Below are 27,131 nucleotides of genomic sequence, written 5' to 3'. Positions count from 1 at the left end.
CAGAACACTGTTGTTTTGTTTGGGGACAGGGATTCATGTAGCACAGAACTTGAACTCACACTTGGCTATGTCTCCAAGAATGACTTTGAACTGCTCTTCTTTGTTCTACTTACCAAGTGGGGTTACAGACGTGAGCCACCGTACCCCGTTTATGAGGTTCTGGGGATTGAGGCAAGCGCTCTACCAATTAAGCGGCATCCTCAGCTTCTAAGCGCTTTGGGATTGAAGACTGCGGCGGAGAAGAGGTGGAAGAGGAGGTAGCAGGGACCTTTTGATCCATGCTAAGGCAGTTTGGAGCCACCTTTACCTTATGGCTTATATGGAGTCAGTGGAATGAAGGAATTAGCCCGTGTTACCTACACTGAAGGGAGCCAGCCCCTCAGACCTACAGCCAGTTGGAAATGGTTGGAACGGTCCCCAAGAGAGAGTGGCAGGTGATGTATGGACAGGTCACTTGGTTGCTGGGGGTCTCTGTTGGACCCATTTTTGCAAGCAGGTCATCACCAACTTGTGTTGAATCTTCACAGGTGCTTCTAGAATACATACAGCAGGTAATGAGGTGCAAGCAAGTCCTTCTTTTTTGTGGCTGTACCTGAGGCCAATACAAAGAGAGAAGAACTAAAAATAAACACAGGAGAACAAACTTGTGCAGGCTCCAGCAACCAAAGAACTTGGATCCATCAGCTAATCATGGTGGCCAGGTACATAGAGTCCTGTCTGTCTAGCTCAGCATGGGCGCTGGCTGTGAGGGATACTGCAGGGCCCCATTTCCCATCTCCTCTGCTTTACCCTTTAAGATGAGAGGCCTGCTCTTGTCCTCTGATCTCTCCCTACTTCTAGAAGTTACCTTGTGTGGGATTGAATCTGGACAAGTGGCACTGGCTATGACGAATATGAGTATGAGTGTCTCATCTCCTCAGCTAACCACAGGGGTTGGGGGAGGAATCAGGATGATGGGTAGAGGATAGCCAAGGTAAGGGGTAAAGGCAGACTTCTCCAGCACCGGTTTGCAGGGGCTCCTTCCTTCTAGGAGAAGACTTAAAGAAGACAATCCACCCTTGCAGGAAGTGAAGAGATGGGGCGGGTGTTTACAAGGCAACAGCTAAGGTTACCTCTAACTACCAACAGCTATGGAGCTGTGTCAAAGACATCCCCTCCATCACGCCTCTCTTGGCTCATAAAATGAGCTTCCAAGGGCAAAGAGTATGAAGAAACATTTCTCATACCTAGCATTTTCCTTTCCTTGCTCTTAAGCGTCAGTTACTGTGCTGATCTTGAGTTCTTCCGGTAGACCATGCATGTCACTTGGAAGTCACCAGATATCACCCACTCAGCTTCCCTTGCCTTTAAAGAGGGAACTGGAAATCATGGGCATGTGAAGAGCTTGTCATGGTCACAGGGATGCCCCCTCAAGACTATCATCCCAGGGCAGGTGCTGCGTCTGCTACTGTCCTGTCACTCATGTCGACAAGTTCTGGCACTCCAAGGCAGGGAAAGGTACTGCAGTTGAAGCTCAGTTATTTGGAGTCCATCCACCTCAGGCTATCTTAAACTCATTCATAAGACGGGGTTAGGTTCTGCGGGGCAGGGGTGGAGCAAGCCTTTAATCCCAGGACTTGGGAGGCAGAGGAAGATGGAACCTGTGAGTTCAAGGCTATAGAGCAAGTTCTAGGACAGTCAAGGATACACAAAGAAACCCTGTCTCAAACCTCCCCCCACCCCCCCAAAAGATAGGGTTAGTTTCACCTTGACATCTACCTTGAAAAGCTGATGCAAAAGCTTTTGGAAATGATACTTTTGTGAGTGGGGTAGTCTTGACATAAAGTAATACTGGACTGGAGAAATGGAAGCCTATTCTACATGGAAACTCCTGTTCAATATGGCTGCTCTCGTGCCCAAAGAGCACTCATAAAGCCCTGTCTGGCAGTGGAGGAGGGAGAACAGGATCTTGCAACCACACTTCTCCCTCCAGCAGGTAACTAAGGACTGGCTCAGTCTTGCTGATCTCTCAGCATAGGCAATGTCAACAAATACCCTGCAGTCCGTGTATTGTCCTTCTAGGCCTAAGAATGAACCCTGTATGGCTACAACAGCGGTTCTCAACCTGTGGGTCGAGGCCCTTTGGGTGGTACAGGGGTCTCCTAGGTCTTCTATTCTCCTGTCCTCGCCTTTTCAAGCCTCCTTTTGCAGCTGTGATGTAGTCAAACGATCCCTGAACCTCATGCCAAGAAGCTTGGTCTCCTCTTGGTCCTGCCTCCTGTTCCCGGTCAAGGCTGAGCCTTTCACTTTTCCTAGTCTGGATTTCCTTGTGTGGAGCATGAAGTGACAGCTCCTTCCAGGAGGTCTGTGTGCATAAACCGGCGGTCTATCAAATGTAAGTGTTTTGCTCTTCGGCCTCCTGAAACGGTGTGGCCTTTCTAAAGCAAAGCCTCCCCAGCTCAGCGCCACCACCTAGGAGGCCACCTTCTCTGCACTTCGTTCCTCGCTGTAGTCCCTAAAAGGCCACCAGGAGTCGCCCTTTGCCCGCCGAAATGGGCCAGATTAATAACTTCTCCGGGCCGGAGCGGGATGCCCCTTGGCGTAGGGCTGTGGAGTGTGCCCCAGCTTCCCCCCTTGGGGTCAGTCCTCTGCAGAGCCCACCTGGAGCCTCACATCCATATCCCGGCGTCTCCTGCTCGACCTAACCAGGAGGCTACAAGTTTGGTCCGGGCTGCTCCGGCCCCTGCCGCCCCCAGGCCCGGGTACATAGGCCCCGGTCGCCAGCGAAAGACTCCGCCAGCGAGCAGAGAGAGATGCTGGCGACCGCAGCCCCAAAGGGACGCCCCCTCCCCGGCCCGCCGCTTGCGGGGCCGCCGCAGTTTTCCCGTTGCCCGCCGGGCGGCGCCCCAGTGCCTCTCTGCGCGCCTCCCGCGCTGCCCGCTCCCGGCTCGCTCGCAGCCGGACACAGACTCTGCCTTCGGCTGCTGGCGGATCGAGCTGGAGCCGCCGTCGCCGCTGCTGCGGAAGAAAAAAAAAAAAAAAAAAAAAAAAAAGGAAAACAACAGCCCGGCCGCGGGCCGAGCAGCGTCGGGTCCCCGACTCGGCGCCCGGAGTGCGGAGCCGCCCAGGTAAGGGCAGCGGCCCCCGCGCCGCCCCCGGCCCGCTCCCCGCTCTGTCCCCGTGCCCCCCCGGGGCTGCGCCGCACCCCGACTTCTGACGTCTCCGCCGCTCGCTCCCTTCGGGCCGCGGCCCGCACTCTGCCTGGCCCGGCTCGCGCCTCCAGCTGCCCAGTCCCCTGCACTCCGATGCCTGCGTCCCCCGATTCTCCACCGAGACCCCGCCACCCTGCCCCGTACTTCCTCTAATCTCCATCCCCGCCTGCTTCCCCCTGCGCATCCCCTCCTCGGCTCCGACCCTCCCGCTGTGATCCTCCCTCTTCCCTGTCCAACTCCCAGCCCAGCCTCTGCCCCCCCTGCAGGGATGACGGCCCCTTCTCCACACTGGCGATTCTCCCCTGCCTCGTCACCCTCGGCTTCTCCTGCGGGCCGCTCTTCCCCGCCACAGTCCCCGGTCAGACCAGCCCGGCTCCCAAGCCCCCTTCCCCCTTCCCTCTTTGCCATCTGCCTTGACCGCCCCTGCCCGGGCCCTGGACTCCGGCCACCACCACACCCCCAACCCTGCACGCCGTCTTGCTTTGGGCCAAGCCAGCGTCCTATCAGAAATGACCCTCCTTCCTATGACTAATGGGCCTCTTCGCCATCCCACCCTAGTTCACCCGAGTGGGAAGTGAGGGAGAAACTCTGGAGACCTGCATTGGGCGCTGGAGGGGGAAGGGGCTACGGGGAGGGGGAGGGGAGCTCAGGAGATGTTCTTCAGTGAGGACCCGGCAGAGCCTGAGTGGATCAGACCTGGCTGGGGATGGAGGGCGCCCTGGTGACAGCTGGGACAGGGGGTTCGTCCAAGGCGCCAAGAGCACCTGTGCCTCCCTCCCCCGGCTCCCTGGAGCTGAGGAAAGTGAGGGAGGAGGTGGAGCCCGGGAGAGTTGGCCGAGGGCTTTGGGGTGGGGGGAGGCGCGACCGAGGGGATAGACAGGGCCCTCTGGCCAGGCTCCCTGGCAGCGACAGGGCTCTGCAGGCTGAACCGGTCCCCCCCGAACCTGGGGCTGTATGGCTCTTGGCATCGGTACTTGATGCTGCCATCTTCCTCCTGGTGCTGTTGTCTGGTGATGCCACGCGGTGCCACCTCCCTGCCTCCCTCCAGTGGTTCTTCTGGGCATGTCTCCCAGGGGCCTGGGTTGTCTGGAAAGAGGAGGGGAACTCTGGCTGGGCCTGGCCACTGTGCCTGGCAAGTAGGCATCTCTTAAGACCGGAGCAGGAGGGCTAAGGATTGGCGCCCAAGAAGGCTGAGCCCTGCCAGGGACAAAGAGAACTACCTTCTCTTTGGCTCTCATGGGTCCTCTGGTAGTAGCGTCTCTTCCAGGAGCACCTGGAAAGGCTAGCCTTGCATCCCCTGGGATAGAACTGCAGGGGTGTGGCTTGGAAGGGAGCAATCCTGCCTTGCCTTAGTCCTGGAATGTCCTAGTGGTGGCAAGGGGCTGGAGAGGTCGGCTCTGGACCAGCTCTGCCAGGGAGGGAAGCCCCTGGAATTCCACTGGGCACCCTCACGCAGGCTTTATTTGCAGAAGCAGCGGCTCATGCTTCATCGTTAATCGGGTTTATTATTTTCCTCACTGGCTGGATGTGTTCCTCAAGGTCGTGACCCTTCAGAGAGTTAATCTAATATGCACACGTTATAGTGTCTGGGTTTGTTTAATTTCCCAGATTATGTTCATTTCTTGTGGACTGGGCTTGCCCACCAGACTTGTGCATGTTTCTCCAGCTCCGCCCCCTGTCTTCCTGGACTCGTCACTTGAGACCTGGAGGCAAAGGCTGGTTCTAGCCGCCGGGAGAGAGCAGATTTGGTGGAAGGGGGATGCGAGTTTCTGTGCTTTTTTCCCCACCCTCTCTTCTAGACAGCTCAGTCATCAACTGAAGCTTTCCCATCTCTGAAAGTTTGTTCTAAAGCCCTCACTTTCCAGTTTGGCTTCCTTTCGAATGCAGAGGGAACTTTTGCATGATAGAGAGAAGTGAATTCTTCTCCTGGCGAGGCAGGAGATCCTCAGCTCGGCTGCTCCCTGGGGACCTCAGCCCCCAGAGACAGGAAGGATAACCAGACCTGGGTGAAAAGGGAAGGCCAGAAAGAGGCTGGAGTGCTTGATGAGGGTAGCAGTGTGTTTTGCCCGGGAAGAGGGCACTCTTGTCCTGCTGAGTCCTCATCCCTTCTGAGTGACAGACCTCGGCATGCTGCAAGCACTTCGACCTCAGTAGTGTTTGCTCTGTCTGCCAGCAGCCCCGCCTGGAGGCCTATTGACTGACCCACAGGAACTGAGACTCGGGGGAGTGCCGTTTGTCCCAGACTCTAGCTTGCAGGGCTGTGCTCTTGGGCAAGTTCTTGTTGCCTTGTTCTCCGCTGCTTTGGAAGCCCCTCCCAGTTTTTGCTCTCTGTTTGGCCTTTTAGGAACACTCTCTCCAGTATCAGCGTAGCTGACCACTTTGGCTTCCCACAGTGGAGTTCTCACAGATTACTCCATCTCAAGAGCCCTTAGCACCCCCATGGGCTACAGAATATAGACCAGAGGACTTAGTTTAGAACTGAAGGCCCTCTGTATATGGGTCCCAGCATCCTGTCACGCCATGGCCTCTGGAATGCACTGCCTGCCTCTCAGCACAGGGACCTTATGTTCCAACCCATGACCATCCTCCTTTCTGCCCTGCATAACCTCCTGAGCGGCCTTCATGGGGCAGCTAGAATCTTCCATAGCATGGAAGGGCAGATGCTTCAGCTGCTAATTGGAGACACCCGAGTTCCCATTCCCACATTATTCCCTGCATGACCTTGGCTGAGCTGCCTAACTTCTCTAAGCCTCCCTTTCCTCACCTGTAAAACCAGGAGAGTCTCGGCTTCAGGGACCTGTCACCATGGTGTGTGAGCCCACAGGGGTGTGATTTGCCATGAGCAAGTGGCAGCCCTGGTGGAAATCTAGGATGTATTCCCTGCGTGGCCCCTCCTCCACTTTCTCTTGGTGGGCTGGGTCAACTTCTAGTCCTGCCTGGTACTGAAAGTGATCTGTCCTTGTATGTGTCCCCACCCAGACAGTGACTCCCTTGAGGAGCAAAGCCTTTGCCTGACACCTGTTCACATTCTCCATCCTCCAACAGAGCAGCACTGCCCTTCAGCCCCAGTAACCTGACTCTGTTCAGTGGGGACATAAGAACTGCATGTTAACCTGATTATGACGTTTTGCTGTGAAAAACAGAAGATAAATTATGTTGAACAAATCCAATACGAAAAATAGTATTTCCTGGGAAGGAAGGAAAGAAGCACGCAATTTGATATTGTATTAGCTGAGAACTCTCTTGTTTTGCTCTGTGAGTTTGATCTGAGCTTTTGTGTCATTACGAATGAGGACTGAGGTCCCAGGGGGCTCTACAATGTTCCGTACTCAGTTCTGTGCCATGAACCAGTGACAACTTCAGACTGCGGCTTCCTCTTCACACTTGGGCAGCATTTGCTTCCAAAAGCAGGAGTGGCTGGACACCCCGCTGACTTACCTGCAGTCCAGGGTACTCACAGAGTCCCTTCATGCAGGGTAGGGCTCCGTCCACCCTTCTTTCCACCCATATAGGATTTGGGTGGGAAGCGTTCCAGGTACCTGTTCTGGCTGGAAATGACACCTTGATTGTTAGTGTGTGTATGTGTGTTGGTGGATGTGTGAAGCCGTGTGCAGACGTGTGCAGGATGGAGCTGATGGGGGGGGGTCTGGGGATAGGAAGGCTTCACTGTAAGGAGAGGGAGTAGGAACTGTGCAGGCTGTGAAGAGGGGAGAGGGAACAGGATGAGTGGGCAGAGCGGACAGGGCAGGTGAAGAAGGCGTGTCTGCTCCAAGGGTTCTACTGGAGGAGCTGCGGAGACTAAACTGAATCCAAGAAGTCCTGGAACGCCGAAGGGAAAAAAGACTCAGGTGACTGCAGCAGGCTCGGGGGAGTTGTTGAAGATTCTTGGGCAGCAGAGTGTTATGCTGAAAAGGGAGCTGAGGGCTAGGCGGGGGTGATGGCACCAGAAAGGGGGGACTTGAATGACATTTCCAAGGCACAGCAGAACGCGTGGACAGATTGGTAACAGCAGATGAAGGAGCAGGAAGTGTTGGGATAACTTTCAGATTTCTAGCCCAGGAGCCCAGAGAGAAGGGTGATGCAGCTTTTAGAAATAAGAAAGCCAGAAGGGGACAGGCATTGCCCAGACCGTGTGGAGCATTTGGGGACTGGGTTGGGTGGCCCATGGAGTTCCTGGACAGCTAGCAACTGAGCAACCGAGGGCAGAACGGAGCCTCAGCGTGTGTGCTGCCAGGGACTGTCATACAGCTGGTTTGATGCTGGGCTCTCACCCTCCATCCTCCTGCCAACTCTGCTGTCCCCTTCATGACACCTGGGCCCCGTGTCCAGTGCTAGCTCGTCTCAGTGTCTGTCACTTCCAGGAGACCAAGTGGAGTTTCTGTCTGAGCAGGCAGGAGCCACTATATCTTTGCTCATTGAGATGTCCCTAAGTGTGACAAAGCAGGTGCAAGTAAATATTTGTCCTACTTAAGGGGCTTCAACTCAGGCTGATCCAGTGTTTGCCAGAGAGAAAAATGCATAGACCGTGGTGCCCGGAGGCTGCAGGGAGCAGTCCTAGCCTCAATGCTCAGACCACACGTTCCGATTTTTGTGACCACTTATTTGCCACCAGCCAGAGGGTTTTGCTATATGCAGACAACAGCCTCCAGGACTGCCAGACCCCTAAGCTGGCAGCCCTCTGGTTCTTACTCCTGAGTTTCAGGCTGTATCCAATAGCTGTTTAGGACTAAAAAGCCTGTGAGAAGTCCACTCTGTCATTGTGAGGCTTGTAAACCCTCCTCCTCTGTAGCTGGTCCCCTTCCTCGTCTGTATCTTGGGAAGCAGTTTTCTCAGTGGGAGAAAGAAAACCAGACAGCTATGGTATTGCCCTTCAGATAGTATTTGGGGTCCTGTGTGGTGTTTGTCTATGGAGAGCCTGACATGAGAGCTGGGATATCCCTAGAGTCACCCAGAGCATCTAGGGGAGGGGGGATTGCTAGGGACAGTAGAGGGCCTTCCTCGAAGTACCCCTCCCCCCAGGAGGAAGTAAGAAGAAGCTCATCTTTCAGGACTGGGGAGTTCTAGTGCTGGCCTGAGACTAGGTGGCTAGCAGTAAATACATGTTTAGAATAGGAGTTTAAGGGCTACAGTTAAAGAGGAGGATTTAATAGAATGAGAAATCAATAGCCCGGAGGAGGTTAAGATGTGTAAGTGAGAGGCCAGCTGCGGGGCACACTTAATAAAAAAGAAAAGTTTCAGATGATGGGAAGATGGAGGAACAGCCGGCGGAGAACTAGATCGAATGCTGTACTCTCTCCTGGTGCTGAGGCATGGTGGTTCCAGTCCTGAAATGGGGGGTAGCCCTCTGCTGGCTCTCCGGGGTCTAGGAAGTCCCGATGCCTCCCTCGCCCCATCAAGGCTTGGCAGTACAGTGGTTGGCGCTGTAGCTGAAACACCTTTCACTGTCTTCTAGATTGAGCTATGGGATCTTAGGGGCAGAGGCTGCATGAGCTCTCAAGTGGCCCCTGGAGTCTTAGCAGGTGAGGGAAGTGCCCAGGGGTGGCTGCACTTGTTCACATTAGCAGGGTGATTACATTTGCATTTCAGAACTTGTCACTCAAGACCTTAGGTAGTGTCTCTAAAAAGGTGATGGGAGGATGGCCTATGATGCTCTTTGGGGAGGTGATGGAGCCTGTCCATCCGTCTTTCCTTCCTCCCTTCACTTACTTTTTTAAACCAATGGTGTCTAGACTAAGTTAGAGACTGAGAAAGGAGCCACCTGTGTAAGGTGCACAGCTGGGCCGTGACAGAGCTGATGCGGACTGGTAGGAATCATTGGCTCAGATTGCAGCAACTACCTGGAGAGCACACCATCATTTGAGGGTGAGCTGGGTCAGGGCCAGGACTCTTGCCCTGGGTCTAATCCCTGTCTGAGGACCGAGACAGAAAGACCACCTGAGACCGTGGTCCTCAGGAACACCTACTCCTCACCAGACCAAGGATCTTATGCAGAACAAAGCAGTATTTTCTGGGCAGTGCCACTTGTTTGACTGCTCGGAAACTAGAAAGCCAGTAGGTCAAACAAACAGCGGGATCTGGTTCCTGGGATGTCTTGAGGTTGTGCTTCTGTGGGTGATTATCCAGACTCTGTCCTCTCCTCGACATCATCAAGCACCCACGTGTCTCCGGTGCGGCTGTGTGTGCACAGTGTGTCCTGAGCTGGCCTCCAGCTCCTGGGAGGTAGACGCTGCTGTGCTCCTCACCATGGGCCGACCTGTAGGCACATGGCTTGCCCCAGATGACACCTACCAGTGATGAGAGCCAGAATACAGATTCCATAGAGCTTGGCCCATGCTCCTGATCTTCATAAGTCCAAAACACCTTGTGGATGGTTGTGGATGCGGAAGATGTGACAGGTCCCCACTCCAACTGCCTAACATAAGGTGAGTGCTCAGGCAGTGCAAACGACTTCTAAATTTACTAGGTTTCACCTTATGCTCAACCAAGTCTTTGTGCTTTGGGTCCTCATTCTACCTCCCTCCGTGGGAACCCACCGGGATGTGAAGATTCCAAATATGCAAGAAGTGAAGCCAAGATTCTATTTCATTCTCCTTGGGAGTTCCAAGGCTTTTCCCTTTATACTGAAACCCCTTGGCCAGGAAGGTGACAACAGTTGTGGGGAGCAGGAAGACTGAAACATACTGGAGACTTATGCTTACCTGACAGAGGCAATAGTTACTTGCTTTCTGGTCTCTCAGGGCTGTGCCAAGGATACCATTTATGACCATAAGTTTATGGACACACAGTGGGGTCAGGAGGGTACATTCCAAGGCTGGGTCCTACGAAGGGTGTCCAGGGATCTGCCAAATCTTCTAGGTTCCTGGTTGAATCTGAAGTCCTTTGGGACAGAAGGATCACTGCTCTGTGAGCTTCTTGGTAGTTAGGGGATGCTGCATACATCCCATCCAAGGGCCACAAATTCAGATGGCCCAAATCTAAGAGCACAGAGTGGGGTAATTAGGCGAGAAGGACTACTAGTCCCTTGGGGCTAAAACAGCACCACCCATCTTTCTTTAGAAAAAGAAGAGGCTGCCAGTGTCCAAGTGTATTGTCTGGGACACTTCTGCCAGTGGTATATGGACATAAACAAAACAATGGGACCATCAGTAGGGCAGATCAACCAGTGTGGTGGTGGGCTCTCAGCTCCCCTCAGCTGCCCAGAGCTTGACCTGGGGCACGAGGGGATGGGGGTCAAGCTGACCTTTGTCCTGTATCCTGTGCCACTCCCCTGGCCAGTGCCTCTCTGGAGAGCTGGAGGTGTGTACATTGGAGACCATAACCTCCCAGGTAGAGCCCGGAGGATGGTGGCAAGGGGAGGCCAGGCCATGCTTGGATGCTTCAGGGAGGTCCTCAGATCACCTGTCGGCCCTGTGGATGTGGGGTGTACTCAGTAATCTGCCCTCTGGAGTACCGGCATGCCAGCAGAGAACAGGAACTTAGTGCGCAGTAGTCAGTGAGTGGCTTTCTCGGGAGGTGCTTGTCTGCAGAAGCCATATCCTAGGACCCTTGACTCTCAGTGAGCCTGGGGGTGCCCAGGTGGCCTTCTGCACACAGGTGTGTGGGGTTGAGAGTCTACTGTGTAGATCTCCAAATGCCTGACTCATCTTGCACGACACAATCATTCTCAGGTTAGTATAGCCTAAAGTGGGATAAAGCAGTATAGGGATAATCCTGGGTCTGCCTGGGTCTTGACCCACTGGTCCTGGCACCAGGGACTCGAGGAAGGTTGTAGTGAGGGCAGTGGGGGTGACAACTGTGGTTATAGATCAAAGTGTGGGTACATAGCTTCCAGGAGTCAGGAGTAGGCTCTGGGAGCAGAAGTCAGATCTAAGGGAGTTAGTACAAGTGACTGGTGTGACATGGAGTCTGTGTGCACTCCAGTTAGTTGACTAGAGCCTGGTTGGCTATATGAAGGTCATTGGCAGCATCGAGACAGGGCACCATAGGAACAGAGCTTGGAAAAGACTCATCAGCGTAGGAACAAGAGGCACTGGGATCTAGGAAGACTCTTAGTCTGGTGTCACCTTATGTCACCTAGTCCTGAACCCAGTAGGCCTGCACTGTGGACCCTCCCTGTAGACAATGCCAATGCTCGGGGCTGTGAGCAATCCCCCCATGCCCCTTACCCATTTAGACTGATTGACATGGATGCCTGCAGGGCGGGGTTGAAGGAAGCCTGGGGTCTAACGTAAGCTCTGTAGGTGAACAAAGGTCAACTTGTGATGGCTGACCTGAGCCCAGAGTGCAATTCTTTGTTCCTTCTCTGAATGGGGAAACTGAGGCTCAGTAACTTCCCTGGTTTGGAGAACTGGGATTCCACACAGGCTCTCCTGTCCTTTCGTCACACTTATTCCCATGTGACCTTTCTCAAGAAAAGAGAGGGCACGAGCCCTGCTACCCTGCGCCTGCCTGGCTGAATGCAGTGCTTTCTCCCCACCACAACCCAGCTGCCAGCTAGCCTCCAGAGGCACATGGGGAAGAGACAATGGGGTATGTATATATAAATCCACCTAGATAACAGAAACACTCATCAGATCCGGGCTCAACTTGACTGTGTCTTCTGGGTTGGAATGGGCAGGGCAGGGCAGGTTCTCTTCTAGGCAATCCAAAGAAATTTACAGGAGCAAGTAGACCTGTGGGAAGGGAGAGCTTAGCTTCCTAGGAAGGGGCAGGCTTGACTCGTAGCAAGCTGTTTGGTGTAAGCTTGAGGAGACAGGAGAGGCCTGGACAGCCCTGGAGTCCCTCTTTGCTTATTTTGCAGCCTAGCATAAGCCAGTGGGCACATCCAAAGGGAGGAACAAAGATGACAAGGCTCCTTAAATCGTGAAGTTTGTTCAGTACATTTGGTACGATTTTACTCATATAAACGTCAAAGTACAGTAGCAGAAGCCAGGGTAACTGGTACCCTTGGAGGGACCTTCGGAGTCCGCTGGCATGCTAGCCACACTCCATTTTGTGATCTGAGCATGGCTAACATGGGTACTTATTAGCTGGCTTGACATTTAGGTGGGCTTTTCTGCCTCTGCCTTCTACTACAAAAATTGAGACTTAAGTGCTTATAATTAATATGATGGCCAGGGCCTTATTGTTGAAGTATGGTCACTTGACAGGACACTCAAGAGGAGATGTGAGACGACACTAATAAAAACACAAGGTGGCATTTGTTGAACATTTTATGCAGTGGGCCACATGCATTTTTTTTATTCCATCCTGCAACAACCCACATTCACAAGTGGGGAAACTGTGGCTCGGGGAGGTTGCTGGAAGTCACTCACCCAGCCCATGGCAGAGGGGTGGCTCGGGCCAGACCTGTCCCGGAGAAATGGTATTCTCAGGCCAGGGGAGTCTGCAGGACAGCTTGCCGGGTAGCATCGTCTTGACCCCTTGCTTGGGCAACTGGGTGTTTGCCCTCACATCTGTGCCATCTCTGTGGTCCTGGCTCTAGGTCCTGCACAGCTGCAGCTTTCGTGGAAAGTGTGGGATATCCCGAGTTCCTTCTCTGTAGATGCTTCCAGAATGGAAATATAGAGAGGCAGGAACCAGGAGGGAGAGTGCACACTAAACCAGGAGTTGGGGGAAGGGAAGGGCTGGAAGAGGCTGTAGGTATATAAGGGCTGCTCAGCTACTACCCTCTATCCAGATCCCACTAGGTGAGGGAGGAAGACTTGCAGTGTTTGTCCTGGGGTGGGGGAAGGGGCAGGGAGGAAGCTGCTGCCTCTGTGGGTTCCCTCCCCATCTTCCAGAGCTTTGCTGGGGATTTACAACTTCACAGACACCTAGCTGTTCACCTAGAGATGGTGGGGGCAAGGCGGGCTGGGAGAAGCATGCCACCTACCTTTCTCATCATACACAAAGGCACATTTGATGTGTGGCCTTGTCTGGGGAGAGGTGGTAGCATTGTATCTGTGTTTATATGCAACTAGCAGAGCAAGCAACTGAAGCTGCATTGTTGTTCAAGATTGCTGGGCGGGTGGGAAAGGGGGCCTGGTGCTGGAGAAAGGTCCTGCGTTCCCAGCTAAGGCAGCCTCGCTCCATCTTGTCTGCGAGGCCTGCCTCTATCCACCCCTTCACTCAGCAGAAACACAATGCTGTGCAACTAGGAGTCTTGCTTGCTTGCGGTGGTCTATGTCTTGGGCCTAAGCTCGGTGTATTACTCTGGTCACTCCTGTTTGGCTGGAGGCTGACTGAGGACACGAACTCTAAGGACCCCTCTTGTGAAGAGGTCCCATCCACTGGGCAAGAACCCATGGGCCGTGCTGACTCTGGTTCCCAGTGTAGCTTTGGATTTCTGACTCGGGGTCCTTTCATGGCCTCTTCAGTCAGCTTGGGATCTCTCCTTCCACCCCCCCCCTGCCATTCCTATGATGTATCCCATCCTGTTCCATCCCCCTTCTCCATCCCACCCCCACATCCTACTCTAGTCCCTTTCCAGAAACAGCCCCCTGCCCTTTCTCCCTTGGACCACTTGAACAATGCACCCCAGCTGCCTGCTCCCTGTTCAGCCTCCCTACTAGACATATGCTTAGTGGCCAGGGCTAGGCCTGTGGGCCCCAGGTTATGAAGCTTTTCCTAACATTGCCTATCTTTCCTGGCAGCTCAGTGGCCTGCTTAGGAATCAGGGGACCCTAAGTGTGAGTTCCTAGAGCCTTCCATGCCTTATCCTTGCTGTGTACCTAGGAGTGTGACCTTGAAAGAGCCTGTAGGCACAGGTGGGGTGGTATGTCTGCCTTTGACAAATAGCTCCGTGGTCCCAGGACATACAGGCTAATTCAAGTGCAAACAGTGTATTAGTATTTACTCCTCGTGCTCCACTGCGAATAAAATTTGAGTTTTAAAAATAATGGTGAGTAAATGAATTGGTGGATAGCCTGTGGGGAGAGGAGCCAGGGGAAGGATGTTTCGTGATCAGAGTGGCAGAGGACCTGGCTCTTGCAGCGTCTGCCATGGCTTCTTTTGGGGGGAGGCTCCCCTAATGTCTAGAATGGGGAGTAGTTCATTTGCAGGGCAGAATTTGCTGGAAAGCATATTTGCTAATGGCGGATGCGTAGCCGCAGGCTGAGGAGGTGGCTGTTGTCTGGGTGAATAGCTCCCGAATATCTATTTCAGACATCTGTGCTTAAAATCCTTAATTCGGGAAGCTGTTCCCTGCGAAGTCGGTCCCTGTGCACCAGAAAGCTCCTCTGCCTTGCCATAACTGGCTTCTAGGGCCGACTGGGCTCTGTCACATAAGGTTGAGAATGTCATCCAGAGACCTAGCAAGGGTCACAGGAAACGAGACATGCTTGTGGGTTTCATGATACAGGGAGAATGGAAGAGCTGATCCCATGCTGGGAATACAGGGGGATGGAGAAAACCAGACTGGGAGGCCCTGGGGTGGCTACACCCTCTTGCCTGTAGCAGACAACACTCTGCTGGTTGGAGCATCATGGGCTGGGATGAATGTCCACTTGAATAAGACTGGTTGCTGGTGGTGCTCAGTAGGCAGTCCTGGGTTCAATCTCCAGCAGCCTGGTCCTCAGTCATCAGGTATGGTAGTTCTTTGCCTCTGTAATCCTAGTACTCAAGAGGTAGAGGCAGGAGGACTAGGAGTCCAAGGTCACCCTTGTCTCTATAACAAGTCTGAGGCCGGCCTAGGACTCACGAGACTCTGTCTCAACAAGCACACGGAGAAGAGACCTGCTGCTGGGTAGCTGAGGGAGTCAGTTCGGCTCTTGCTGACTTAGTTTGCTTGTAAACTGGCGATGGAGAGAAATGCCTGGTGCGTTTCTAGATGAAGAGATCACACTGTCTGCCTTGATATCCTTTCAGATACCTGAAGACAGTGCTCATGCTACCCTCCAGCTGTGGCTTTGCTTAGAGCTGGGTGCTCAGAGAGCGCCAGGGGGAGGGCTGTGGTGGAGGGATCCACAGCATCCTTCAACATGTTCTGTTGTCAGGACGGAACCTCCAAGCCTCGGCTCCTGTGTGGCTTATCCGAGGAAGGAAGAAGGGAAGGAGGCAAGGCATTCTCGCCTCTCCCTTGTGACTGCACAGACCTCAGTACTCCAGCGTGAGCCTCAGGCTGTGTGTGTTGTACTCCACCACCTCTGGCTGAGGGCAACTGCTGAGCACAGGAGCCAGAAGCAGGTCACTCCAAAGTCACTGTTAGAACTGAGTTCAGCTTGGCTCCTCAGGGCACCTGCTACCTGGGGTCTTTGGTCCCTGGATGTCACAGGTGGTTGGTCAGTCATTTTGGGGTGTCACTACTGACCAGTAGTGCCATGCCACCCTTCCCCTTTATTCCCAAGTGTGGGCTTCCCCCGGCCCCGTATGTTTTACAGCATGAATATCCTCAGCCCACCTGGTTGACACTTTACCTTCTATGAGCCAGCGATCGAAGGGAGCAAGACAGCCAAAACGTATGCTAGGGCATCAGTGGCCACTGGAACCCCTGAGCTTCCTCCTGTCAGAATGAGTGACTGATCCTGACTATGGCCTCTTTGAATCCTCCTTCGTTCTCCCTGGTGTCCCCAGGGACTCAGTCTGGCCACTCTGGTGCTCCTTCCCAAGTCCTGACCAAGCTTTCTGTAGGCACTAGGGTCTGCCCGGTGCCCAGCTCTGTACCTTCTGGCTGCCTTGGTCCCTGGGCCTGCCCTGGATCAGGACACAGTTACAGTAGCTTTTCACCATCAGCAGGGAAGGATTGTCCCAACAGCTGGGGGCACTGAATCAAGGTCTCCTCCGAGGAAGAAAGAGTATTGTTTAGGCATTCTGTGTAAATTAGTAATATTGTGACTGTTAATTGGATGTTCATTGATCGTCTGTCAGAGGTTTGATTTACTCTGTCCTCCCAGAGCCTCAGACACTGTGAAAAGCTTGCTGGCTTTGCCCTGTTTCTCTTCTAATGTGGACTCGTCTTTGCACCCGTGAACCTCTGTTTCATTTCACTGGCTTTGCAATTGACATCTTTTGTTTCCCTGCTCCAGCCTTTGCCCTTCCTGCAGCCCACTGTCCCGAGCAGATTCCCACGAGTCATTCCTTAAACAGACTTTTCTGAAGACTTAGGACACAGGGCCAAAACAGAAGTGGCCACTGCCTTTCTTTGGGGGATTCTAGTGTTCTGAATGTTTCTTGGAAGGGCATGGGAAGGGCAGCGGCCCAGGATGCATCAGGTTGTGCTGTTGGCTTTATTAATTCAATTCTGTGGTTATTTTTCTGGGGGGTGGGCAATCCAGGCCCTGTGTTCAGCACCAAGGAAAAAAATCTTGAATTTAAGCAAGAAGTAGATAGACGAAGCTGTGTAGAGTGGAAGGACCCAATGCAAGGGACATGGGGACACAGAAGAGGACACTAGCCTCAGCACAGATAGCAGGAAGGACTTCCTGGAGGAGCATGGTGCTCTGGGAATGCTTGAGTTAAGTCTGAGAGGAAAAGATGGAGCTGCCCCAGCAGAGGCACCTCCCTAGCAGAGACGAGGCTGCAGTCATAGTGACTGACCCACTGGACACCCGGAATGGGAGCTGGTAAAAGCGGTTCAACTAACAGTGTTTAATCCGAAGGACAGTATCCTGCGTGCTCACACTTGCCGAGCACAGGACCTTACTCTAGGGGCTTTTCTTATGTGGTCTACTTTGTTCCTTGCCACCCGAAAGTTCTGTTGACAGAGCTCAGTAAGCCTCCTCGGTGGAGGACTAGAGGTATGAACTCAGGCTACCTAATTCAGGGATGCTGGCTCCCCCATTCGCCCTTCCCACCTCATAGTTGTTGTGTGGACCCACAGAAGTGACACTAAAGGTTAGGTCTCATGTGTGTTCCAAATGTTTTAGCTTCATCCTGAAAGCAGCCACCGGGAGGCTTTAAGCAGAGCTAGCTCGACTGGATCTGTTGTATGGAAGATGGAGGCAGGGACTGACTGGGGACTGGTATGACCCTGGGCCAGGGTACAGAGGGGAGTGTGGCCCTGGGAGTCAGGAAGGAAGAAGAATCTTCAGGACAGGGGCTCCATTATGTACTGGTGAGAGTGGCGGGTGGAAGGCCAGCCTTAAATGCTTCTAAATTCTTCCTGTGATCAGTTGACACCCAATACCTAAGACAGGGCATTTGGGGACCTAGGTAACAGCAGAAGGTGGTAGATTCAGTTCTGACTAAGATGGATTGAGTTTGGAACAACTGGGGGACATCCACCTGGAACTGAATATACAGCACAGTCCAAGAAACATACACGGCAAGAGGGCAAATTCTAGAGTGAGGGTAATTGGAGATGGCATGCTTTAGAGTGAAGTTGGGTTAAGAATCAGGCTGGTGACAGAGCTCCGTGACCTCTCACACTCGGCGACTGAGTTCACTAAAGACTGGAAGAGCCATGTGTGGTGGTGCCTATCCTTAACTCTAGTGTTCAGGAAGCTGAGGCTGAGGCAGGAGGATGGCAGGTTGGAGGCCAACCTGGGCAACATGGTGAGCCGGTCACAAAACAAAATCTGAATATACCAGAAGTAGTAGCTGGAGCAGGGCAGCCAGGGGATGGAGGTACTACTGGAGCCCAGGGAGGAGGATGGCAGAGGGTGGGGGAGCTAACCCAGAGGGCAAGATGCTACAGTAAGGTCTGGGACATAGATTGAGGCAGCACGCTTTCTGTGAATTTGACTACTAAGAGGCCATGGCTGTCCCTTACTCACTCTTGAGTAGAGGGATGCATGACTCTGTCACCAATCAGCTGGCTCAAGGGTTCTTTTCCTTTCCCTGGATGGACATCGTAGATAGGCGAGAAAGCTCTTCTCTACGCTTCATTTCCCCCAGGGTTTGGCAGCAGCAAGCTGTCAGTGGCAGTGGGCAGGCAGAAGCAGAGGCAAACAGTCCTGTCTAGTGTTACAGTCCTGTTTAGGTTTCTGGTATTGGGACCCTGAGTTCTTTGCAGTGGCATCGACCTGGACTCTCAGACCCTTGGACCCGTGGACTTGACATGTATTTTGCTTCAGTACTTATGGGTTCCTTCTCCCTTCTTGAGTAAGTGCCCTTGTTCTTCCCACCTATTTTGCCCTGGCTGCTTTGTAACTGCTCAGCTGCTTTTTATTCTGGCTGTGATTGGCTTAAACAAAAGATCTGGCTCAAATCCCACTCCTTACCAGGCTACATAAGCAGGGTGCTCAGCCTCATGCGTTGAGTAGGCTGGGAGACACTCACCTGTGCTGTTAGCTCAGTGGCTACTACTGAGATGACCTTGGGGGTGTCTGCCTCTCCTGGGACTGAGTTTGGGAGCCCGGGTGGCCAGTGCCACTCAGGACCCACTAGGCCCTTTAGGAGCAAGAGCACCAGGCATGGGTGGGATCACACAGGCAGGTGCACCCAGCACTGGGTGGGCAGCCTCACCTTCCATCACCGCATGGATTCAAGTCGGCAGCTGCCCCCAGGAATGCTGGGAATGCATGGGCCATGGATGTTGCCAGTCGGCTTCTGCCCCTGCCTCTTCAGCCCTCAGGCAGTCGTTCCCAGTAAACGGGGCCCAGAAGTCTTGGCTGAGATTTGGAAACTAGATACCAGATGCGAGCCTGGTGTTGGGTATTAGATGCCAGGTGAGAGCCGTTGGGACCTCTTCCTGGGCCACTGGGACTTCTTCAACTGTCAAGCTGCCACCAATATTCTTTGTTGTTGTGATGGTGGCCACTGCAGCTACTCAACTCTGAGCTTTCCAACACATCTGCTGCAGTGTATCCCGTGCTCCTGAGGTAGGTAAGGGAAAGCACCCTGGTTTTATTGTGTCTGATGTTGCAAACCCAAGGGAGGTCCGCAGGAGAGCGTCCCTGAACCCGAGTGAGTTCAGCAGCTTGTTTATATAGCTGGAGAAGGAATGCTTGGGCCAATCACAGCCATTTTTCTGGACCAATCACAGGTTTGCCTCTAAGCACCAATCACACTGAGCCTCTTGCTTTGGACCAATACTGCCTTGGCCAGGATAGAAATAGTTAGTTGCAGGGTCATCTAGAGTTTACCAAGGCTTATACAGCCGGGGGCCTACAAACTGTTTGAAATAACTCTGGCTGGAGCTGTGTGCTCAGGTGCCAGGGCGGTCAGCTGTGGTCTTCTGTAGAGGTGTTTTAAGGTTTTGATGGAGTGTCCAGTACCGCTGGTGCTGGCATAAGGATAGTCCTGTTGGCTGTTTGACTGACAATCCTTTCTGCTTAAAGATGGCCTCAGCAGCAAGAGTAGGTCTAACAGCCCCTGACAAGTTAGATTGTCCCAGCTTCAACACTTTATTTATAGGAAAACATGAGGAATGCTTACAAAGAAACACTTAAAAAAACTTGTTAGCACTGACAGAATTTGAAAAGAGATTTTAATAATGTTTGACACCAGTCTGGTGACCAGGGAGAGAAGGCTGTCCCGTGTTTGTCTCACTGCAGGGATAAGTTAGTGGTGGGAAGGCCTGGTGGGCACTTCAGGCAGATGGGCAAGGTAGAGACTGGGAGAAGCCTCAGGGAGGGACATGTAGGTCTGGGGGTACCTCCTCAGTGAGAGGGGGAAAGAAGTCTGTAGAGCTAGGGGACACTTGCCCTATAAGCTCTATAAGCAGGTAGGACACTCAGTAGCGGTGAAGGGTGGGGTGGACCATCTTCTGGGTTGCCCAGGATCCAGAGGCTTCAGATGCAGAACTCTTGCTCTTGCCATGGCAGCGCCGAGGCTAGGAGTGCGGCCACACTGTGTGCAGTGAGCTCTCATGTGGTGTCTGGTCTGCAAGTTCAGCTGACTGTGTGCAGTGAGCTCTCATATGGTGTCTGATCTGCAAGTTCAGCTGACCTCTGGGGTCTAGGTGTTCTCACTACAGTCGTCCTCCAGTCAACAATGTACCTCACTAATGTAGAGCTAGGATGGGACTTGCCACATGCTCTGAGCCCTGAGCCGGTTGGCCAAACCCTGCGGGACAGTTTGCCGTCAGAGCAGAGGGGTCAGGTTAGGTAGTCAGAGTCTGGAGGCAGGAGGGTCCTCTCTGTGGATAGCTGAGGGACAAGGGCATGATGGACCAATGCAGATCATGCTGGGTGATAGGTAATATTGAGGACATGGCCACCCCTTAGCCCTGATGATCCCAATGATAAAAGGCAGAGTGACTTTGGGGTGTGAAGGGGCAGAAGTAGGGGAAGGGAGCGAGCCAGGGCTACTTCTAACCTCCAGGGATTATGGCCCCATCCTGGGGTGCCTTGACTATGCAGGTCTTTTTTTTTTTCTTTGTAGAACATCATGAGCTTTGGTAGGCTCAGACCATGATGGCGCAGTCACTGGCTGCAGACTTGAGAGACTCTGCTCAGTGAAGCGGGTAGAGCAGGCGGGGCAGGAACTGAAGGAAGAGGAGGGAGCTACGGAGACCAAGCAGGAGAGAGGCAGGAGAGGCATGCGTCAGCCCTGGGAGGGAAGGGCTGTGCTGGATCAGGTTTGGAGCCTGAGCTCTCAGCTAAGCCTCCTGTAGTCTGAGCTGTCCTTGCTGGGAAAGCTGAGATGAGGTATTTCCCAGTTTCACTGCAGGCCCCTGGGCTGCCTGGTGGAGCGAGGCTTCCCTCAAGGCTGCCTTGCTTTCTCATTCAGTGTTCTATCCGTGTTCCCGGTGGATTAGGGTGGACCCAGGTAAGACTCTAATGAACCAGTTGCCAGGGACTAATGGAGGTCCTTGTGTAGGTTCCGGTGTCAAGCGGACTTGGTTTGAGTCCTGGGTCCATTACTGAAGCTCCACAGGCTCTTGGTCAAGATGCAGACCCTCTTCAAACCTTGGTGTTTTTATCCAGCAAAGGGGAGAGTTACATCAGCTATGGATGGACAGCCTGTGGGAAGGGGTGGGCGCCGTGCCGTGTGCCTAGATGTGACCCAGTGACAGTGCACATGATCACTGTGGATGTGAGTGCACTCCAGCTGTGTCCTCAGCCCAGCTGTGTCCACCTGTCCTCACGGCAGTGCGATGGGTCTAGCTCATTGCTTTCACAGGTAAAGCTAAGCACTGGGCAGCACAATGACCCTGTGTTTTCTCTGAAGTCACTGGGGTGAGAGGAGGAGCCATGCCACCATGGGTGGGCACTGAGCCCAAGACTCAGAGTTCAGGATTTACTGTCAAAGCATGGCTGGCCCTCTGCTAGGCTCTTGGCCTCTTTTGTTCCTTCCCAGGGCACGCACCACTTCCTGACACATCCCGAGGCTTTCTTACTTGTGGCTTTTTATCCATCTCCCCCAACAGGGCATAGGCTCTGTGAGGTTTTGTTCATCGGCTCCTTTGTGCCCAGTATGTAGGGTGGTGCCTGGTATACAGCAGGCATCGAACCCTTAATGAAGTGAAAGTCCCTGCATACTTGATTCTTGTTACTTTATGCCAGCTTCCTGGCCTCTTGACCCTTGTTCCAGAAACTTCCACTGTTTACAAAGCTGATTCTAACATAATAAAGTACAAACAACTTGCTGTAGGACCTGGAAGGGAAGGAACAAAGCATTCTCCTTGACATAGGAGTGGGTATGTTTCACAAGAAAAGGTAGCATTGCCTAAGTTTTGAACTATGAATAGGGAGTTTTCTGTATGGACAAGAGGAAAAAGAACCTTCCAGCAGAGCTGATATCATGAACAGAGAGGTGCAGTGATGCAGAAGTACCTGGAATGTTCAGAGAATTCTGAGAAGGGCTGGGTTGTGAAGAAAGTGTAGGGTATGCTGGAGGGTTAGAAGGAGGGAGGTGGGAAGCTCGGGATGGGGTCCTGCTGTTGTGGGTGTGCACACCTGTGAAGGAAGACTCACTGTGGCTGAGACATACTTCTGTCTGTTGCCAACTGGGGAGAAAGGCAGTCCCACCACGCAGGACTCTAGTGAGGATTTAAATGGGTTAAATATATGAAGCACTTAAACCTGAGTGTAGCAGGTGACATAAACTCTATTATTATTACGGCCGGCACTGGCAACCCATTGAACTTTTTATATACCTTTGTGCATACACACTTGCATATTTGCATAGCCATGAAATTCCTGCCTGGCTTCCATAGCACAGCAGTCCTTACAGAGGGAAGGAGGGGAGGGGAGGTGGAACCCTGCCTTCCATCGGTGGTCATGGTTTGGACTGAGCATACTCAGATACCGTGGCACGCTTGGCTGGCCCCTCTTGGCTGCGGAGCTGCGTTCAGACCATAGTGGGTCAAAGCCAAGCCCACAAACCAAGGCCAGGACAAACAAAGGTAACTACACAGGCATCCCCCAGGGAACATCGGCAGGTTATAAATGCAATTCTGCACGCATTGTGTGTATTATTGAGAAGCCGTGGAGAGGGCGCGACGCACCAGAAAGCCGAAGGCAGGCAGATGTTTTTGCAATGAAGAAAAAGGTAGATTAAAAAATACTCTGAAGCAGCGAGTGTGAGGCCATTTTCTCCCAACACCTTGCAAAAGAATTGGAAGCAGATGGGTTTGGAGCACTGATGAAACAAAGCAGGCACAGTAGGGCAGACAGCAGTTCGCAGAGGTCAGACTGGGTCAACTCACTGACTCCTCTGTCTTTCAAAAGCTTACTTTGTCTAAGCATCTTCAAATCTGACATCTCAATTTTAGAGAGCCATGCGCCATGCCATCTGTAGGAAACGAAGGAGAGCTACGCTCGCCCTGAGGTGGTCAGGCGTCCGATCTGGGTGGACACAGAGAGGCAGAATTCACTTGTGGATCCACTCAGTCATTTGCATCTCTGTGTGGCAGATACTAACCAGATTCTTCCTGTGGGTCTTGGGAGCCACAGCGAGTCATCCTTGGGCGTGTCATGTTTGACACATTTATCGATATCTTGGGTGGGCTGACTGTCCACTTCACATGATGCCAGGCTGGCAAGACTACAGGATGACATCACCAATATGTAGAGTAGGTGGGCAGAACAAAGGGCCCCACCATACAAGGTGGGGTTAGCCTGTAGAAAGCCTTGCCTCTGAGTTTCAAAAGCCAGCTGCAGGGGCCAGTGGAGATTGTTTGCAATACAATCATGAGGACCAGTGTAGTATTGTGCACTTGTATCCCAGTGTTGAAAATGTGAAGGCGGGGGAGGGATTCCTGGGACTCACTGTTCACTGGCCAGCCAGAATAGTTGAACTGGCAGGCTTCAGTTAAGGTGGAAAGTGATTGAAGAAGACACACAATGTTAATCACTAATACACACCACACCACACACACACACACACACACACACACACACACACACACACTGACTGCATAAACTCAGGATGGGAGACTCCCCACTTAACTTCACTAAGGCAGGTGACTTGGAGGTAGGTGCTAGCTGAAGGAGACCCAAGGGTTCATGGCACTGAACTTTGAGTAGCTGGTGCTTGAAGGTGCTCAAAGCCTCACATTGAGACCTGTAACAAAACCCCACAGTTCTTGAGAGGAGAGCATTGACAAGATGTAGGGGGGCTTTGGGGGATTTCCCTGCAGGAAAGGGGCTTTGGAGAACAGATCCATACGTCTGAGGGCCATGGGGCAGCAGCAGACTGGTCACACGTCTGTCCTGAATGACTGTCTTCTACTTCTGCCCCATCAGCGCATATGCAGAACCCCGTTTCTCTTCTCATTAGCCCCATCCGGCTTGGTTCCCAAGTGAATAGTGGGTGACAGCAGGGGAAGCGGGGGAGCATGTGGGTGTTGGGTTGGGGCAGCTGGACTAGAGATGTTTCAGTTCCGTGAAGCTCTGCAGCCATCCAGGAGGGTTAGAAGGATGAGGGTGTCCGGCTGCGTTTTCTTGGATGTGAGGGGAAGGCAGGTGGGCTTGCCTGGGGTCTCTCCAGGATTCATTGCCTAGGGGATCCCTATACAACAATCATTCACCACACACACTGCCTGCAAGCTCTTCCCAGACCAGAGGCAGTCGTAATCATGGTGTTTTTCCTCTCTTTAGGCACTTAGTCCTTGTCTCTATTAGCGCGCTCACCCATGTGCATTATAGATGGGCATTTTCGAAGAGTGTGTCTCCTTCCCTGCTGTACCAGGGAGCTCTGGGGAGCTGTTCACAGCCTCAGCCTTGGCTCCGTACCACACACAAAGTAGATGCTCAATAATGAATGAGTGCATCTGTTGTAGGATAAATACATGTTCTTCTATGTTTGCTGGAACACATACTCACTTGTTATTAAAAAACCACAAAACAAGAAAGCTTCAAGTGAGTGTTCCCTGTATGGGTAGCAGACCCAGGGTGCAGGGCAGAGGTGTGTATCTGTGAACTGCACAGCTGGAAGGAACAGTAAGTCTGCAATTGACAGCCAAGGCCAATGTTTAAATAAAGCTATTACACTACCTAGCTTTAGTAAGCAAATGTGGGTTTTGGTGTCACAAACAGACCTCCATATAGAACACAAAAACCCTTCCACAGAGTCAGAAAGACACTGGGCCCATGCTGCACTTGCTCATAAGAAGCAAGAAGCTGCCTCTTCCAGATGGGGAGGCCATCCTTTTACACCAGGGCAGCGAGAAAGGGCCAGTTTCTGGGCTATTTGGTAAGACAGGTGCATGCTTGGGGACGTTGAAAATGTCCAGGCAGCTCTCACCATTTTTTCCCCAGGTGTTTGATACCTTGCCTGTAACTTCCTGGTAAAAGCCCAGCATGGGATCCAACCTTCCCATCTCCTCAAGACTTAGCATTCCAATCAAATCTCCTTTTTCTTTTTCTGTGAGTTAGAATCAGTTTTCACATTAGTAATGAAATTGTGTGTATTGCATTAGCCATTATCATTGGCTTCCTTGTGGCTTCAGGCTGCCTGGGCAGAGTGCCTCTGGCCCCTTCTCTGCTTCAAATGCAGAGATTCTCCAGGCACTCAGATTAGTTGCTTGTGTGAGACTTTCAAACAAGTGGTCCTTCTGATTAACTCTGCCTGTTCCTAGAGAGGTGGGAGGTCAGGAGAAAGAAAGTTAGGTTTTTCTACTGGCCAAGTCAATGTTAAACATCTTTTAACCTGAAAACCCCAAATCCCTAGTGCTTCAAAATCCAGGACTATTGGAATGTTGACACAATAGAGCAGGTTGAAAATTCTGCACTGGATTGTTGAAGAGTTGCAGCCAAACACACAAGATTGTTAAAAATATTATATAAAATTCCCTGCCTGTGGACTGTGTGTATATGCTCTATATAAACCATAACTGAATTTCACGTGTAGATTTGGGTCATCTCCCTCAAATATCTCATTATGACAAGGCAAATATAAAATCTGGAAAAATCCAAAATCAGTCAAGCATTTTAGAGACAGGTTCTTTGGGCTCATACTTTAACAAGAAAGACTACAGGATGGTTCTGTCATTGCCATCTGGAGAAGAGCAGATTCCTGTGTGGATGGCCTCTCCCTAGGGAGGCTTAAGAGTGAAGGCCAGTGCCCTCCCTGGGCTAAGATGTCTCTCCTCCATCTCTTCATGGGGCAGGTTGGTACAAGAGAAGAAAGGGGGTCATGACACCTGCCCCGGAAGCTTCTTGAGTGAACCGTAGCCCATTGCCTTTCCAGAGCAGGTGAGGGACATTTGTCAAGGAGACTCCAGAAGGCAGTCATGAAGGTTATAGAGGCAGCATGTTGAATACTACTGGGAAAGGGAGCCCTAGAAAGACTAGATCCCCCGCATGCTAAAGCTGGGTGAACCTCTGGGACTCGTGGAGCTCTGGCGGGCCTGATACCCCATTTGGTCTCCTTTGTCCTGACCACCTCTGGGTACGAAGTGTGTCAAAACCTAGGACATCCTGAAGGCACGCTGCAGGCAGCTTCCTTTGCCGAGGTTATGGTCCCTCACATTTGCGGCTACTCAATAACAGGTCTCAGAAAGATGCGCTGCTGCAATGTGGCCTCGTTCCATGCTTCTAGCAACATGGCAGGTGCTATTTACTCATCCCTCTTTACAGATGGACTCCCCGTCCTGTGCTCTTCCCAGGAATCCCAGCTGCCCCTTGTGGCCATCTGTTGCTAAGCAAACTAGCCAGGGAGTTAATTAGAAGTATTTTAGGTTCAATGAGTCTTATTTGATCTGGACCTTAATTTGAATGGCTACCAACAAAGTTATCTTTACCAAGGTATTTAAAATGATTAAATAGTTAAAGCCATGCCAGCATCTCTAGGCTGCACAGGGCCACACATAAGCAAGCACATAAGCAAAATGCCCTTGCAGGGGCTGGATGTATAGGCTACATAAGGCTCATGTTCTGATGGAGCTCCTGGAGGGGAGAGAGGAGACCAGCTAATGGGGAGTCAGCAACTCTATCTGCTTGGCCCTCGGAGCCCTTCTCAGTGTGTGTTCCAGAGGTACTTTGGAAATAATTGAATTGTTGTGGTGCATAGGCTTTGTCACAGGTAAAGGAGCTATCTGGCAACAGGGGGCCTAGTGGAGGATGGATGGGACAAGACTGATAAGGAAGGTGCCCATAGGGCCACCCCCAGGCCTTCAGGAGAGCTCCAGGACTAGAGGAGGGATCCCACACAGTGAGGGTTCACAGCACTGGTAAGTGACTGAGGAAGGGCCAGGCAGCTTGGATTTGAGAAATGTCCTAATATATAGAGTGTAAGGGACTCAGAATCCAGGCCACTGAGTGCAGGGTCTGAGCCATCTGAAGTGTCTGGCAGAGGGGAGGGTTGGCATTCCAGGTTTTTCCCTGAGGATGCTCAGGAGAATTTGCACCTGGGGTTAGTGATGAGCATGGTGGGAAGCCTGGGCTCTGCATAGAACCATGAATATTTGTATTATGAGTACAAGGTCAACAGTTTTCCTCAGATTCTCCAAGAGGTCTGTCTTTTCAAAGAATACACAGGATGTGTCGTGTGCCTGCTGTTTAGTTGCGAAATGTGTGGGGAGGTTATCTTATGTTCAGAGAGTAGAAGAATTAGTATTGTCCTACAATTCTCAGACAGCCATAAAAGACTTCAGGTGTCAATGTAATCTTGAGCAGCAAGAACAAAGCTGGG

General features: G+C 52.3%; 1 protein-coding gene across 1 annotated transcript in view; it reads left to right on the top strand.

The window, feature by feature from the left end:
• The first annotated feature begins 2,938 nt into the window (after positions 1-2,938).
• The window catches only part of Grik4 (glutamate ionotropic receptor kainate type subunit 4), a 417,441-nt gene continuing 393,248 nt past the window's right edge, over positions 2,939-27,131 (top strand). Inside the window, exon 1 of the mRNA XM_005069407.4 lies at positions 2,939-3,107. The gene's annotated coding sequence lies outside the window, so the exon portion shown is untranslated. The remainder of the gene's footprint in view (positions 3,108-27,131) is intronic.

Source organism: Mesocricetus auratus, unplaced genomic scaffold (assembly GCF_017639785.1).
Source record: "Mesocricetus auratus isolate SY011 unplaced genomic scaffold, BCM_Maur_2.0 Super-Scaffold_100022, whole genome shotgun sequence".
Lineage (NCBI taxonomy): Eukaryota > Metazoa > Chordata > Mammalia > Rodentia > Cricetidae > Mesocricetus > Mesocricetus auratus.
Note: the sequence above shows the minus strand (reverse complement) of the source record. Positions and strands in the feature narration are given on the sequence as shown.